The sequence below is a fragment of the Varanus komodoensis genome, unplaced genomic scaffold (genome assembly GCF_004798865.1).
Source record: "Varanus komodoensis strain SLA01 unplaced genomic scaffold, ASM479886v1 scaffold3, whole genome shotgun sequence".
Lineage (NCBI taxonomy): Eukaryota > Metazoa > Chordata > Lepidosauria > Squamata > Varanidae > Varanus > Varanus komodoensis.
Window position 1 is genome coordinate 60410897 of NW_025335761.1, and position 14420 is coordinate 60425316.

At 41.5% G+C, this 14420-nt stretch overlaps 1 protein-coding gene across 4 annotated transcripts in view; it reads right to left on the reverse strand.

Annotated features, from left to right (window-relative positions):
• The window catches only part of PPM1A (protein phosphatase, Mg2+/Mn2+ dependent 1A), a 44493-nt gene extending 34614 nt beyond the window's left edge, over positions 1 to 9879 (reverse strand). For 3 of the 4 annotated variants that reach the window (XM_044435915.1, XM_044435916.1, XM_044435912.1), the window contains exon 1: positions 9604 to 9879. The gene's annotated coding sequence lies outside the window, so the exon portion shown is untranslated. The remainder of the gene's footprint in view (positions 1 to 9603) is intronic. The other variant, XM_044435917.1, reaches the window with a different exon arrangement.
• Between the last annotated feature and the right edge of the window lie 4541 nt (positions 9880 to 14420).

Below are 14420 nucleotides of genomic sequence, written 5' to 3' on the forward strand. Positions count from 1 at the left end.
CCATTGACTTTTGTGAACACCTAGCTCAAATGCAATATGCTGTTTGTGTGAGCAGTTCAATGGCCCTCATAACCAAAGGATAGTGCACAGAAAGTAAAAATAAGTCCCACATTTGCATGCAGAACACCCATTCTACTCATTTCTGAAAACTTTATTTCAATTTTAAGCATTAATTTACTTCCATAATTGTCAACACACATGGACCAAATTGCTTATACCTTACACAGTGACATCAGCAACAATGCATTTTGCATTACAGCCTTAATTTAATACAGCTTAGTTACTTAAGTCTCTTAAGTATTATAGTTGATAAAGTTTAGCAATCAGCCTTACCTCTAAGTAGCCATGTACATAGGACTGTGCTGTATAAGAATTGTTCCATAAATCACCACTGCATATTTTGCCTAGTTTAAAGTGTATTTAAAAATAGCATTTAACAACACAATTTGTCATACTGCTTTATGACACCCTGGAATCTATCAATAAACCAGTTAAGCTGGAATACTTGGGTTTGAACCAATGATGCAGCTCAATTCTAAATTTTAAGATGACCTTCCTTTTTAAAAAAAATATTTTAATAACTGTCATATACCTTTGTTTTGTACATTCTGCTGTATTTTATTTTTGGTTTTAATGTGTTATGGGTTTTATTGTGTTTTTATTGCGTTGTGAGCCACCCAGAGGTGCTGTGGCACAATTGGGCGGCATACAAATGCAATCAATCAATCAATCAATCAATCAAGAAGGATATATGATTAGCAACACAGACCCAGTAGTAATGAAGAAGGTGGAAACAGTAAACAATAGTCCAGTGTCAAGACTTGAGAAATACAAGAGGAAATGCAATGCTTAGTGCCAACAAAATGAGCTGACCTGGAACTACCAAAGTGCATGGATTGCACCACTTTACAAAACATTCTTCTTTGCCAAATGCAGTACATCAGACCACGCAGCTGAACAGAGATCACAGGGATAATTCCTCAGCTAACTTGGGAGAGGGCTAAGGGCTCACCACTACACCTGAGGAGTAGGCCGAGGAGTCTTAATGCAAGCAAACTTGAGGATCCTTGGCCACATTAGACAACTCTCTCTTGAAGGTCACCTACTTCAACACAAATATTGAAGACAAATTTACCTCAATATTTGTAAAAAAAAAAAAAAAACTTTAACGATGCACTTTCCTGATACACTAAAGAATAACATTCAACTTAATGACAATTACTTCACATAAATGTGCTTGAGATCACAGGTGTGCACTCTGGTAATATATGGAACTCAATTCCTCTAGTGTCAGTGCAATTTACTCCTGATTAATGAGTGCAATTCAGACAAAACATTTTAAAATGCATTGATTTTTAGTGGAGGAGTTAAGTGTATTATCTCTCAGTGTATCAGGAAAGTGCTTAAAATGCAGCTGGATCATGCCCAAAACATTCAGGATCAAGATACCACTTTCTCTGGAGCTCCCTGACACTGGTAGTTTATTCTAAATCATGCTGGCAATGAAGTGCTCAAAATCAGCCCTATTTTAAACTCTGTTTAAAAAGTTTAAATACTCAAAAGCTAAGATTCATTCACTTTACCAATATACTATGAAGATTTTATGATTAGCACAGAAATAAACATGTTCCTGTTTACATGGACTATAAACTAAAACCTAAGCTTTCGGAACAGGATGTCACTTACATAACTGCTTTGAATGTCATTTTTATTGTAATGGCTGCCATAAAGCACAATGCTAATGAGAGACTTTAATACAAATTTAATAAAGCTGTCAAATATTCCATCAAGCCAAGAAAATTCTAGTGTAGATGGAAGTCTACCTTTTTAATTCTATCATTATGTCATGTGACTGAACTGTGAATACATATTTCATTTAGAAGTAGGCACCACCCATGTCATGCACTGATTTTTAGAATGATACTCCATTTCCACCAAGGATTTCAAAGTGTGTACAAGGATCTCTGCCTACCTTTTATCCTCATAACAACCCTGTGAGGCAAGTTAGAGGAAGGTCACATTCAGACTTAATACTGAAGTCAAAGAAACATCTCCCTGCCTCTATCCAATTTTCTACTTACCACCCAACTTTAGAGTCATCTGGGGGCCCTTACACACTGGTTCCAAGACACATCTGAGACCCACTCTAATCTATTAGCTAAGCATATCAAGAATAAAATCTCTTGTATCTACCAGGACACAAAATCCAACTTTAGAGCAGTTGAAACAAGTGATGTAGCCAGTGCATAGTCTGGTCCACTTTTATTGGCTGAATTTCAATTGGCTCAGCTTTAGGATGTTACCAATGTGCTTGAAGAGGTTCTTGCTACTTTGTCCATACTAGACTCTTGCCCTTCTTGGCTTAGCAGGAAAATTAGCTAAGTTGGTGGGGCAGAAACTGCCAGCTGGGCCAGAAAAATCAGTGCCTCTCTACAAGAGCAAATGGTCCTATGCTGCCTTGAAGAGATGGTGAGGTTACTTCTGAAGAACACTTTCTGGACTAAAAGAATCTAAATAATCTTAGCAAATGTTATTTTCCCGGACAAAGTCCTGGAACAAGTGGTGGCTAACCAGCACCACACATTCTTACATGAGACTGATTATCTAGATCCACTTCAGTTAAGGTTCAAGTTTTAGATCACAAATGGCTTTAATTCCCTATTTGCCCTCCCACCCCGAGATCGGCAGCAGAAGCCCTCCTCCAGGAACTCTCTGTGAAAGATATTAGGAGACAGAGTACCCGGAGGAGGGCCTTCTCTGTGGTGGCGCCCGTCTATGGAATGGGCTCCCCAGAGAGGTCCGCCTGGCGCCATCGTCATATGTTTTTCGGTGCCAGGTTAAGACCTTTTTATTTAATCAATATTTTAACAAGTTTTAATATTGAATTCTATTACCATATTTTAATTGCAGCCAGAGTGGGTCATTAATTTATTTATGTTATACTGTTATGTATTGAATTTTATTTGTGTAAGCCATCCTGAGGGCTCTCGCAAAGGACAGCATACAAATATCTCCTCTCTCTCTCTCTGACAGCCTTTACTAGCAGACAAACAGGAGAATGAGACCCTGTTGATTTTCCTGGAACTCTAAGCAACTTTTGTACCCATCAACCAAGGTATCCTTCTAGGGCAAATGTCTCAGTTGGAAGCAGGGGATATTGCATTAGAGCAGTTCCATTTCTACATGGGAGGGCTACTTCTAGGAAGCAGTGTTGGGGAAGTATCACTCATTCCAGTGTATTCTCCAGTATGGTCTTCCATGGTACTCAACATTTACATGAAACTGCTGAATGGAGTCATCTAAATTTTGGGTTGTGCTGCCAACAGTATGCTGATGATTTGCTGCTCTATTTCTCCTTTTCCTCTTTAAAAGATGGGTCTGTGGATGTGCTAAATCAGTGCCTGGCTGTAAAAATGAATCATATGAGGGTTAAAAAACTGAACTCAATCCCAACAAGACTGAGATGCTACTGATAGGTGGTTCCTCTAGCCAGATGGAGAGTGTTCAACCTGTTCTGGATGGTGTTACTCTCTTGAAAGAGCAGATTCATAGCTTGAGGGTGTTCTGTGATCCTTTATTGGTCACTTGTGACCTAGGTGTCTCAGTGGCACTGAGTACCTTATACCAGCATTGGTATTTGGACAGGGACAATCTGGCTTCAGTAATTTATGTTCTGGTAATTTCTAGACTAGATTACTGAAATTTCCTGTACATGGGGCTGCCCTTGGAGACAGTTCAGAAGCTGAAGCATGTGCAAAATGTGAAAGTCAGATTAGTAACTAGAACCAGATGGTCCAAACATATAATTATCATTCTGACCCACTTGCATTTGCTCTTATATGCTTCCAAGCACAATTTAAGGTGCTGGTCTAAAATGGTAAAGCCCTTCATGGCTTAGAATCATGATACCCAATGAAGCAACTCTTCTAACCATAACATACCTGAACACTACCCTCACCATCTGAGGCCTTCCTCTGAATGCTACCTCCAAGGAAGGCTTGACTGCTGGCAACAAGGAGCACCTTCTCTATGGTAGCCCCAGAATTATGGAATGATCTCCCCAACTAAGCCTGCTTGGTACCTACCTTATAATCTTTTTAGCACCAGGGTAATATTTCCCTCTTTACTGAGACACTTAGCAACTGCAAATAGCACATGGGGGGGGGGCACGCAGGGGGACTGCCAGTTGTTTTTCTGCTGACCTAGCAGTGTGGACTGGTTTTAGCTGTTTAGTTGGAAAAATATGATTCCAGTTGTTTTAATGTAACTTTATGATGTTTTATTGCTGTTTTACTCTGTATTACATTTTATTGTTTTTATTACTGTTGTTCACTCTCCAAAGAATCTGCTATTGGGCAGTACAGAAATTGAATACATAATTAAAGCATAATGCTACATGAACAAGATCAGTCTCCACCCAGACATGTATGCCTGAAGTTCAGAAAGCTTATTTGTTGCTTCATCTGAACTAGGGAACAGAGTTTATAGCTATAATTAGCTTCAACAAGCCTGTTTCATAGCCCATTAAGTTAGTTGGTCTAGAAACTAATCACAGTTAGTGTTACAACATAATCTACATCCAGCTGAAACAAGAGTTTAAAAGAAAGCAAGAGTAAAGGCTTTCAAGCTTCTTTTCCCAGCTGCACATAAGGAGGAGGAGAGGGATGAACACACAAGGCCAGGAGGTGGCAAGTGTCTTTAGTTAAAGCTATGTTTTAGGGTTGCACCTGAATGACTGCCCCAAGGTCACCAAGTGTGCTTCATGGCTGAATGGAGATCTAAACCGGAAACTTCCTAATACTAGTGTGACACACTAAACCACACATTTTAAAAAACGAACTTCTCGTTACCATTTAGGCATTTAAATATCTTTAAGCATGCAACCCTACTGAATGTGCCCTACTGCTCTAAAGTTCTTATGTTCTGCATGACTGAACCCATCAGGACAGAAGGAGCAATGGAGGCAATTTCACCTCAGCATCCTCCATCATTGGCAATTTACACTAGAGAGACTTTTCACCCCATCTAGTTAGTACATTTTGGAAGAGGCTCAGCATCTCTCATATCCTGACCTCTTGGGTCTTCTCCCTTCCCAATGGGCTGCTCCCTTTCCTCCTCCTCTGAGGTTGTTATTCTAACCTCGAAGGGCAGCCAGTGTACTGTACTGGCTGCAAGGGAGTAGAGGAGGGAAGCTGCTCTCTGACTGCCCTTCCAAGCCAGACAGCTGCTCTCTGACCTTGAAAGGGTTTTTCCAAGTAATCCTATAGTCCCTGGGACACTCTCCCAGGAACTACAGGATTATTCTCGAAATGTTCATATGATATAGCCCTAACAATTACACACCACAAACAACCACACAGTGAATCAAACCATTGATGCTTTTAGCCCAGTACTGCCTACTGGAAGAGTTCTTCAATGTCTCAGGTTCGGGCTCTTACAATCCAGCCAGTTGGACATTCTAATGGAGAGATGTTAGGGACTAGGATCTAGGACCTTCTGCAGGCAAAGCATATGGCTTACCGACTATAGCCCTCCTATGAATTTATAATCTGATTTCATTGTTTTTGTTTTCTGGTTTCATAAATGTCTTCAATAAAATTCTACTAAATTCCAGCTTTACACAACTGATAATTATTTAGTCTTTTGATCATGCTTACTGTTAACTGATTACTAGATTGATTAAACAAACTTCAGATGTTTGAGTGCAGCTATTATTTCCCCTTTGAAGGCGAAATAGAGACCAAGTTTTGATCCAGTTGAACCTCACTAAATTAGGAACTCCACCATACAATACTTCTAATTCCTTCCCTCCCTGACCCAATGCAGAAGAAGGAAAGGGGAAAAATAGGGACTGAGTTCTATCTAATTTTGGTTCAGAGAGTATTAAAAAATAACTCCACTCCCACAGTGTTCAAAGCATCAGTACAGTGTAACTGTTACAATGTTTGGTCTCAGCAGACCCAGGTTCTAGTCCTCACTGAGCTGTGAAGCTCGCTTGCTCTCACTGGCTCTAACTTACTTCACAGAGGGATAAAATGGAGAACCACATGAACTGCCTTGTACTCTTTTGCAAGAGGGAAAAAGATGTGATACACAAGTAATAAATAAGATTACCAATAAAGATCTTGTTTAAATCTAACTCCCAGAACACTAAGAGCAGATATGCAATTAGCCATACACATGAACCAGGTAACTGCTATAGGCATGTAGCTAACTGGCTCCATTGCCCTACCAACTAAGAATAATACTGATGAAGGAAGGAAAACACTGAACACTGAGTTAAACACTAACAGTTTCAAGGTACTACAGGAGCCTGTCTTAGTTTTGTGGCAAAAGGCCAGTGTGGTATAGTGGTTAAAAGTTTAGGACTGAGATTCAGGCAATCTGGATTCTAGTCCCCACTCAGCCATGGAGCTCATTAAGTGACATTGGGCCAGTCATAGCCTAACCAACTCTCAGATTCTCACAGGGTTGTTGTGAGGATGAGATTGTGAAGAGAAAGAGAATTATGTAAGCTACTATGAATTCCTTGGAAGGAAAAAAGGTAGGCTATAAATGTTTATAAATTATTAATATAGCTATTGTTTCTGGAAGTTAATTGGACAGTTACATAAAGGTGGATAGACTAGCTAAATATATAATCTGAATGGCTGGTTGAGAGGATGAATGGGGACAAAAATACAAAAACAAGGGTAAAAATAATGAATAGATAAAACAACATCCATGGAACAGTTATATATAGCTTTCAATGAAGTGTCCATGAAAGCTTATACCAAAATAAATGTTAGTCTTTACGGTGTGACAAGACACTGTACTTTTTTCTGCAAGATTACCATATTTATCCTTCCATAAAGAACATAAAAGCATCCTGCACTTATATTATCACTTAATACTTTTAATTCTAAAGCAATTTTATGAGATAGTTATCTGGCAACCAAATTCAGGTGACTTCTACTTCATATTAAGGTGTGAAAAGCACAGTTGCTTTAAACTAGATATAGAAAAGTCCACTACAAGAGATCTAGTGCTAAAAGAGGGAGGAAAAAAAGCACAGCTCCAACGGATGGAAAGTAGTATGCTGAGAGTTTTTAAAACTATTTTGCCATGTTTAGAATTAGTCTCTAGCCGTCATCTGCATGCATAAATATTCCACCCATCTGGCTCTTGAAGGAAAGCAGTCCCAGAGGAAAATTACCTGGCTACACTTTATCCTCATATATGCTTTATTTTTTCCAGATTGTGCTTCCAAATGTTCATTTCTACTATTTACAGATTTATTAAAGAAAAAAGGAAAAAAAATTGACCATTCCTCCTAATGGCTTCTGTTATTTCTTTTAGGGCTCCGGATAACCAAGACTCCAGAGAACTGAACTGAACTGATCTTAACTTCACTCAAGCTTGACAACGCCTTTAGTAGTGCAGGCACTGCAGCACCGTCTGCAGACTCAGGAAAAATTTGCTAGGTCACATTTGAGTTATTACTGTTATAATTAAAATACCCTTTGCAAATTATTTTAAATCTGTTTAACTGTTAATTAAATGTGTCATAGAAATGTCTCTCTAATAAAGTCTGAGACATGATGACACAAACTGCTGACCATGTTTCAAAATAGATACCCAATTTTACAAATCAAAACCCCATAAATATTAATATTTACAGTGGTTCTCAATAAGGCACAGAGATGCAGTTCCATCACACAAACTGCAAATTGATCCAACATGAGCTAGCCATAATTTCCCTCACCAAAATAACATTCCACCTTGCAGCTTTCTATCCCTAAACCTGAACCCTAACCCAACACCAGCATTTCCAGAACCTATTCCATTATGCAAAATTACATAAATCTCTCTATTTGAGAATCAGACCTGTGCATATTCTATAATGCAGAAGTACAAGAATGCATAGTAGGTCCAAAACTCAACAGCCAAGCAATCCCTGCTTACACTTGGGAAAAAAGCCACAATCTCTCATTTTTATGGCTAAGAGAGTATTGTCAATGTGTGGACAATGTTCAATAAAATCTGTGGATGAGAAGGCTGAGCAGATTTTTCAATTATTATGGGCAGGGATTTTGCACCCTGCACAACGTTTGGGCCCTCCCCACATATGCAAATCTCCTTGACTTTCATAATATATACATGCTGCAGAATTCATCTTATTTTGGTGCAAAATCTAGATTTTTAAAGTACAAGAGACATAGCTGCAACAACATGCACCATGAAAAGCTACAGAATAACTGCATTTGAAAAGGGAACTTTAAAAATGTACTAAATTACCTTCTTTATGTTCATGGGAAGAGGCACAATCCTCCAGAAACAATGTCTCATATCCACTTCAACTTTTCAAAATATCAGAAAACGCAGCATTTACATAACCCCCTTTTGTTTCTGTTCATTTCCCTTTCACACACCGTTTTTCTAAATGAGATAGCAATAGTTGTGTATGCAGGAAGCCAAAAACTAAGGCAGAGTGCTTTATAAATATTACACATGTGAATATATGTACCTAGTGAAGTGGATTATGTAGCAGGGTGGGGTACTTTATAAATAGATTCATTTATTATTGGTTCTCTGTGAATGATACCGGAATGCTTTGTGGCAGGAGGAGAATGTGTGCTTATAACCATTATTAATAAATCCTGGCAGACAAGGAGATTTTTCTCCCACCATCCCTCCAGGGAAAGAAACATACATCATGCTACGTCACCTTCACCACCAGATTCAGTAGATATAAACAATGAACTCAGAGAAATCAAATTTCCTACACAGGCATCCAAACTGACTTTTTCCACATATAAGCATGCATTTTTCACATACAGTTTAAAAATCTCTGATTGAGCTTAAATCACTAACTACACTTACCTGGAAAATAAGTTAGATACAATTTATAACTCTCAGTATAACAGACTACCACATTAATGAGCATTTATAAAGTACGCTTTGGAAATTTTGCTCTGACCATTTAAAAAAGAGAGTGTGTACTATAACCACCAGCTCTTGAAGGACAGCACTAACCCTATACAAACAATGTACTTTTAAGGCCTGCTAGGCACTTTCGTCCCTCCAGGTGCTAGTGAAAAGGAAAAAGAAACTAAGCAGCAGCAGCAAGGGGAGGCATTTTCTTCGACAGTTACCTTAATCCACCCTTCCTTCTGCTTTACGAATTTCAGATTGTAAGCGCCTTGGGGCAGAGACATGGGCTCCTTAAAAAGCCGCGAACGTGATTTATGAACAGCAATAATAATAGTAATTAATAATAATAATAATATAGCAACACTGTAATTTCAAAGGGAACACCAGCCCCTCCGAGAAAAGGAACGCGGGAAGCCACAAGAACAACAAAGCCAATGCAACCTTCATGGCTTTGCCATATGCCAGTTCCGGCAATCCCCCTCCTCTTAAAATACCAGCTGTTGGAGGGGCATAGAGAATCCCTTTGTGGATAATTACAACAACACCCCCTCAACACTTACACACACGGGCGGGCCAGTCGCCTCGCCTCGCCTCCTCCCCGCTTGCTTCCAGGCCCCGAGGTGCAGGCGGCGGCGGCGGCGGCCTCCTCTCAGGCCCCTCACTCCATCCCGCCCTCCACCATCTACTTACCCCGCTGCCCGGGCGGCCAGAAGGGGAGAGGGCTGCAACTCCGCGCTCTGGAGCGGGATAGCGATGTCTGGGCCAGGCCGGGCCAGGCCGGGCTGGGCCAAGCCGAGCCGGCGAAGGCGGTCTCGCCTCAGTTCATTCACACGGGGGAGACGACGGCGACGGCTGCTGTTGTTCCTCCTCGCTGGCCGAAGGGGGGAACCGACTGCTCATCTCTCCCGCCTGCCGCCTTCTCCCCTTCCCCGGCAGCCACCCACCCGCCTCACTCGCTCCGTCTTCCCCTCGCCTCACGCCGCCGCTCGCAGCCACAGGGCGACCCGCTCCCCTTTCTTTCCCTGCCCCCTCCTTCCCCCCAGCTCCGCTCAATTCCCTCAGGCGGGCGGGCGGGCGGGCGGACCGACAGGCAATCAAGCGAGGGTTGCGCACGCGCAGAAGAACCGCCCTGCGCGCGAGAGACAGCTGCTGGGGAGGGGGAAGGGACGACGTAAGGCAGAGAGAGCCAGCGCCGCGAGCCTGCGTTCGTTTACGCCGCGTGCGTGCGAGCGAGCGAGCGGCAGGATGACTGTTCAAGACCGACGCAGGGAGGGGAAGGAGCGAGGAGACGTGCGCGCGCACGCGCCAGCCAGACTCCCACCCTTCCTAATGCCTCAAGCTTTGCCATCCCGATTAACCAATGAAAGCGAGCCTCCCCCCCCCCGCTTCCCTCCGCCTTCCCGTTGTTGGTGCTCTGTGGTAGCAACTGCGACAACGGGGGGTCGCTTTTTATTATTAGTGCCGCCGACTCTGGAGCGGCGCGCGAGGAAAGCCCGGATGTTGAGGCTAGAGGAGGCGGAGAACCGCGAAAGGAAGAACGAGGAGGGGTGTTTGCTGAGGCTTGGCTGTTATTACATCATCCCCGGGCCCTACTGCGCCTGCGCACGCGCCTTTTCGGGGCTGAGGAGAAAATGGAGGGGGGCGAATGAGTGACTGAACCAGCGCCTGAGGGCAGCGGAGCCCGAGGCTCAGCTCTCCTCTTCCATCGCTTTCCATTCAGATTTGTTTAATTGGTCTTGGTGAAACAAGTGGGGACAAATAATAACCGTGTTGTTCTTGTTGTCTCCCCATTACAGCTGTGCGTATAAATAGATGTAAACGTTCAAACACTTTCCACAGTTAACCCCCACTGCCTCATCGCTTGCCTCGTAATTTTTATCCCCTCACGCACACATTTTCTCCATATTTCTTTTTTATAACATCTCATATCCCTCAAGTTTTCTTTTTTCGGTTGAGTGTGTGCCGAGTCAACGCCAGAAAAAGCTCAGGAAAAAGGCGAGAGGACAGATAATCCCGCCTACCCATTCTCTGCAGGCTCCACAGAGGAAAAATGGGGGTGTGAGATTTAAAAGCCAGGTTATCAGAACAAGGAGCAAGATATATTAAGAAATAAAGACAAAAGGCTGCGCCTAGAGGAAACAAAGGCTTGAAAAGGGTGGCAGTGGATAGGCTGCTTGAAAAGCAGAGAAAATGTTGATATATGCATGGAAATACTACAGCTTACCTCACTGATCTTTTGGTCTTACTATAAAGCCAGTGACCTGGGAACCCAATATGTGGGGAAACATAGGACTTGCTTTCTTTTTATATGAAGGATTTATGCCCCATGTTTCCTAAAAGCAGTTCAAAGTGGCTAAGATCAAGAAAATAAATATATTTTAAAAAAAACAAGGAAAAACTCTAGACAAGAAGCTAAAACATCAAAACACAAAACAATAAATACCATGAGCAATGAGCAATTCAGATTATTATTATACAACCATGCCAACTAGCTAATAAAGCCTGGTTGTAATAGGCCAAAGACCTTTCTTTAAAAAAAAAAAGTGGTCTGCCAAAATATCATAAATGAAAGGGGTAGATCAAACCTCACTCAAGAAGGAGTTCCAGAGCCTCATCAGGACTTTGTAAAATTCATACAGGTTTATATTTGATTACCAACTTTCCCAACAAAAAGTGTCTAAAACTGGATAATAATGGTCACAACTCACTTAGTTCTAATTGCTAGAATCCATTGCTGCTCTAAAGCTGCTTCCCCCATTTTCCCCCCCAGACAGACCAATATTCACACAGAGGGTTTTTTTTAAATTCTTTATTCTTTCTTTTTGGTGAAAGTAAATAACTTGCAAAGTGTATACAGCAAATAGTAATGTATCCAGTTGCTTCAGTACTCTCCAGGAGAGTATACTATATATGCATAGGAAAGAAGAAAAATCCACAAGAGAAAAAATAAATAGTTCCAGAGAAGTCTTCAGCTAGAATATATTAGTTGCCTTTGACTACAATATATAGGCCCCTTTCTCTCTTTTGGATGTTGAAGAGAGTTCCCGTTACTGGTACTGCAATCTGGGCCTATAATCTGTAATCAGATTAAAGACAAATCTCAGTCAGCAAATCCGAGACCACAGGGCTTCTCCCTTATGTTGAATATATTCTCCTGCAGGCGGAACTGATTAAAAAGTACACACACATGCGCATGCGTGCACACATGCACATGCGCACACAGAGGTTATGACATGGAAGCAACACTGTAGGATCACATGCAGAAAAGGCCATTCTAACTGGATACCTAATATTTGCAAATATCAAAAGACAAGGTTATCACTAAATCCAAAGTGTAAATGACAGTGACACATCCCCACTGGGCATTTACAATGCAATTCATATTTCCAAATGCTAGGTGTTTTAATTTTAAAAGGATGACCCTTTTCAGGGTTAGTTTAGCTATTACTAGCACATGACTTCAGCTCATGCTGAAATAAACCAAGGTACATTTATTAGTCAAGATAATACAGATTAATTATCCCTACTTCCTAGTTTTTAACTATGCTGCCAGGGTCTTGTACACCAGCTACAAACCTGAGTTTGCCATTCAGGATACAATTGCCAAAGGGGCACAGCCAATGTTGGTCCCTTGGCAGTTAAACCTGCATGATACATGTTTCTGGAATCTTTACAACAAGCCCATATGGCAGGTTATTATTTCAATGACCCAAATGGGACTTGCAACAAAATGTTGCAGTGTATTCCCATCTCAAATAGAAGTACATTTCCAGACAACCAACCATGATACTAAGCCGTTAGGAACTCAGTGAAGCCAATTCATTATACTTGCTCCATCTCAGATTTCCATTTTTCTGTTCCAACCAACATTCGGCATTCAATGGCTCCTGAAAGTCATTAAGCATCCCTCTCCACATTATGATATTTAGGGATGCCCCATCTGTCAGTGCAGGACCATTGAGTACGCCGTTCAAGGAAATGGTATTACTGATAGTGCAAATGATGGCTTAGTTAAAGCCACCTATTTCAAGAATAGGCAGAAGGAAAGGTACTAAAATAAAATGGCCAATATCATGCAAAACAATGGTGCTACCATACTAAGAATACTGCGTACAGTTCTGGTCACTGCATGTAAGCAGGTATATTAAAAGGGAAGGAAAGGGCAAGCAAGGAAGGAGCTGGAGCAATTGCCCCATGAGGAAAGATTATAACATCTGGGATTGTCTGGCTTTAAAAAAGGCATGTAAGGAGAGACATGATTGAGGTAAACAAAATTATGTGTGGTGTGAAGGAAGTGTATAGGGAGACATTTTTCTCCATCGCTGAAACAGGTTATTCCATGAAAGTGATTGTTGGGACTTTCAAGATAGATACATGAAAGAACTTCTTCACATAGTGTATAAATTATGGAATTCACTACCAAAGATGTTGTGATGGCCACCAAGTTGGATGGTTTTAAAAGGGGATTAGACAAATTCATGGAGAAGAAGGCTATCAGTGACTACTAATCCTGGTGGTTATTGCCTACTTTCAGTAACAGAGGCAGTGTGCACACCAATTGCTGAGGATCACGGACATATACGCATCATATGGTAGACAATGATGCACTATCTTGTGTGTGTTTTGACAGAAAAATTCCTAGAATCCCTAGAATTTTCCAGCAAGCTTTATAGGATTTTTTTCCTGCCGGGATTGCAGCCCTATTTAAGGTTATTTCCTCCCACCCCAAGCTTCTTAAAATATTTTTTATTCATCTCTTACCATTTCTTCTCCCTTTCAGGGGATTCCCAACAGCCCTTTTCCTATCATTTGTAAAGCACTGTTTTTCTACCGTCACTGAAAGTGGACTTAAAATAGAGATTCTACACAGCACTTTGCAAGCACTGTATTTTACAGCAGAGTCAGGCAGGGGCATCAAAATTTTCAGCCCAAGGGAGAAATACAATTTCTGAGAATCTCTCAAGAAATATATTCTTATATGCAGGGGGTTGGATTCAATGGCCTTACAGGCCCCTTCCAACTCTACTGTTCTATGATTCTAGTACTGGGTGGGGCTGAAATCAAAAGAGGTAAGGCAAAGACACCCCCAGAATTTAATATAAGAGGGTTAATGCCAACAATTGAGACTTAAAGAGAGGTACAGGGCTGACAAAAGGTGTACCTTAGGTGTACCTGAGGAGCAAAACACCTTAGAAATGCAAATGCCTCTGTCCTGAAAGGCCTGCCCCTTGCGGCATACCTTAGACATGCTAACTGTTCAACCTGCAAAGACTCCAGGCTGTCACCAAGATAAAGGAGATTGTGCTACAAGACCTCCTTTTTGCCCTGAATGCTGGATTAGAGCAGGAAATGCAAGCCAGCATGCACAAAAACTTCCTGCCTCCTCATCAACACAAAGAAAACCAAAGTGATGCATCAGCCAGCCCCAAAAGCCCAACACCAAGAGCCCACCATCACAGTGAAGGGACAAAAGCTGCAATCAGTGGACCAGTTTACATACCTTGGCA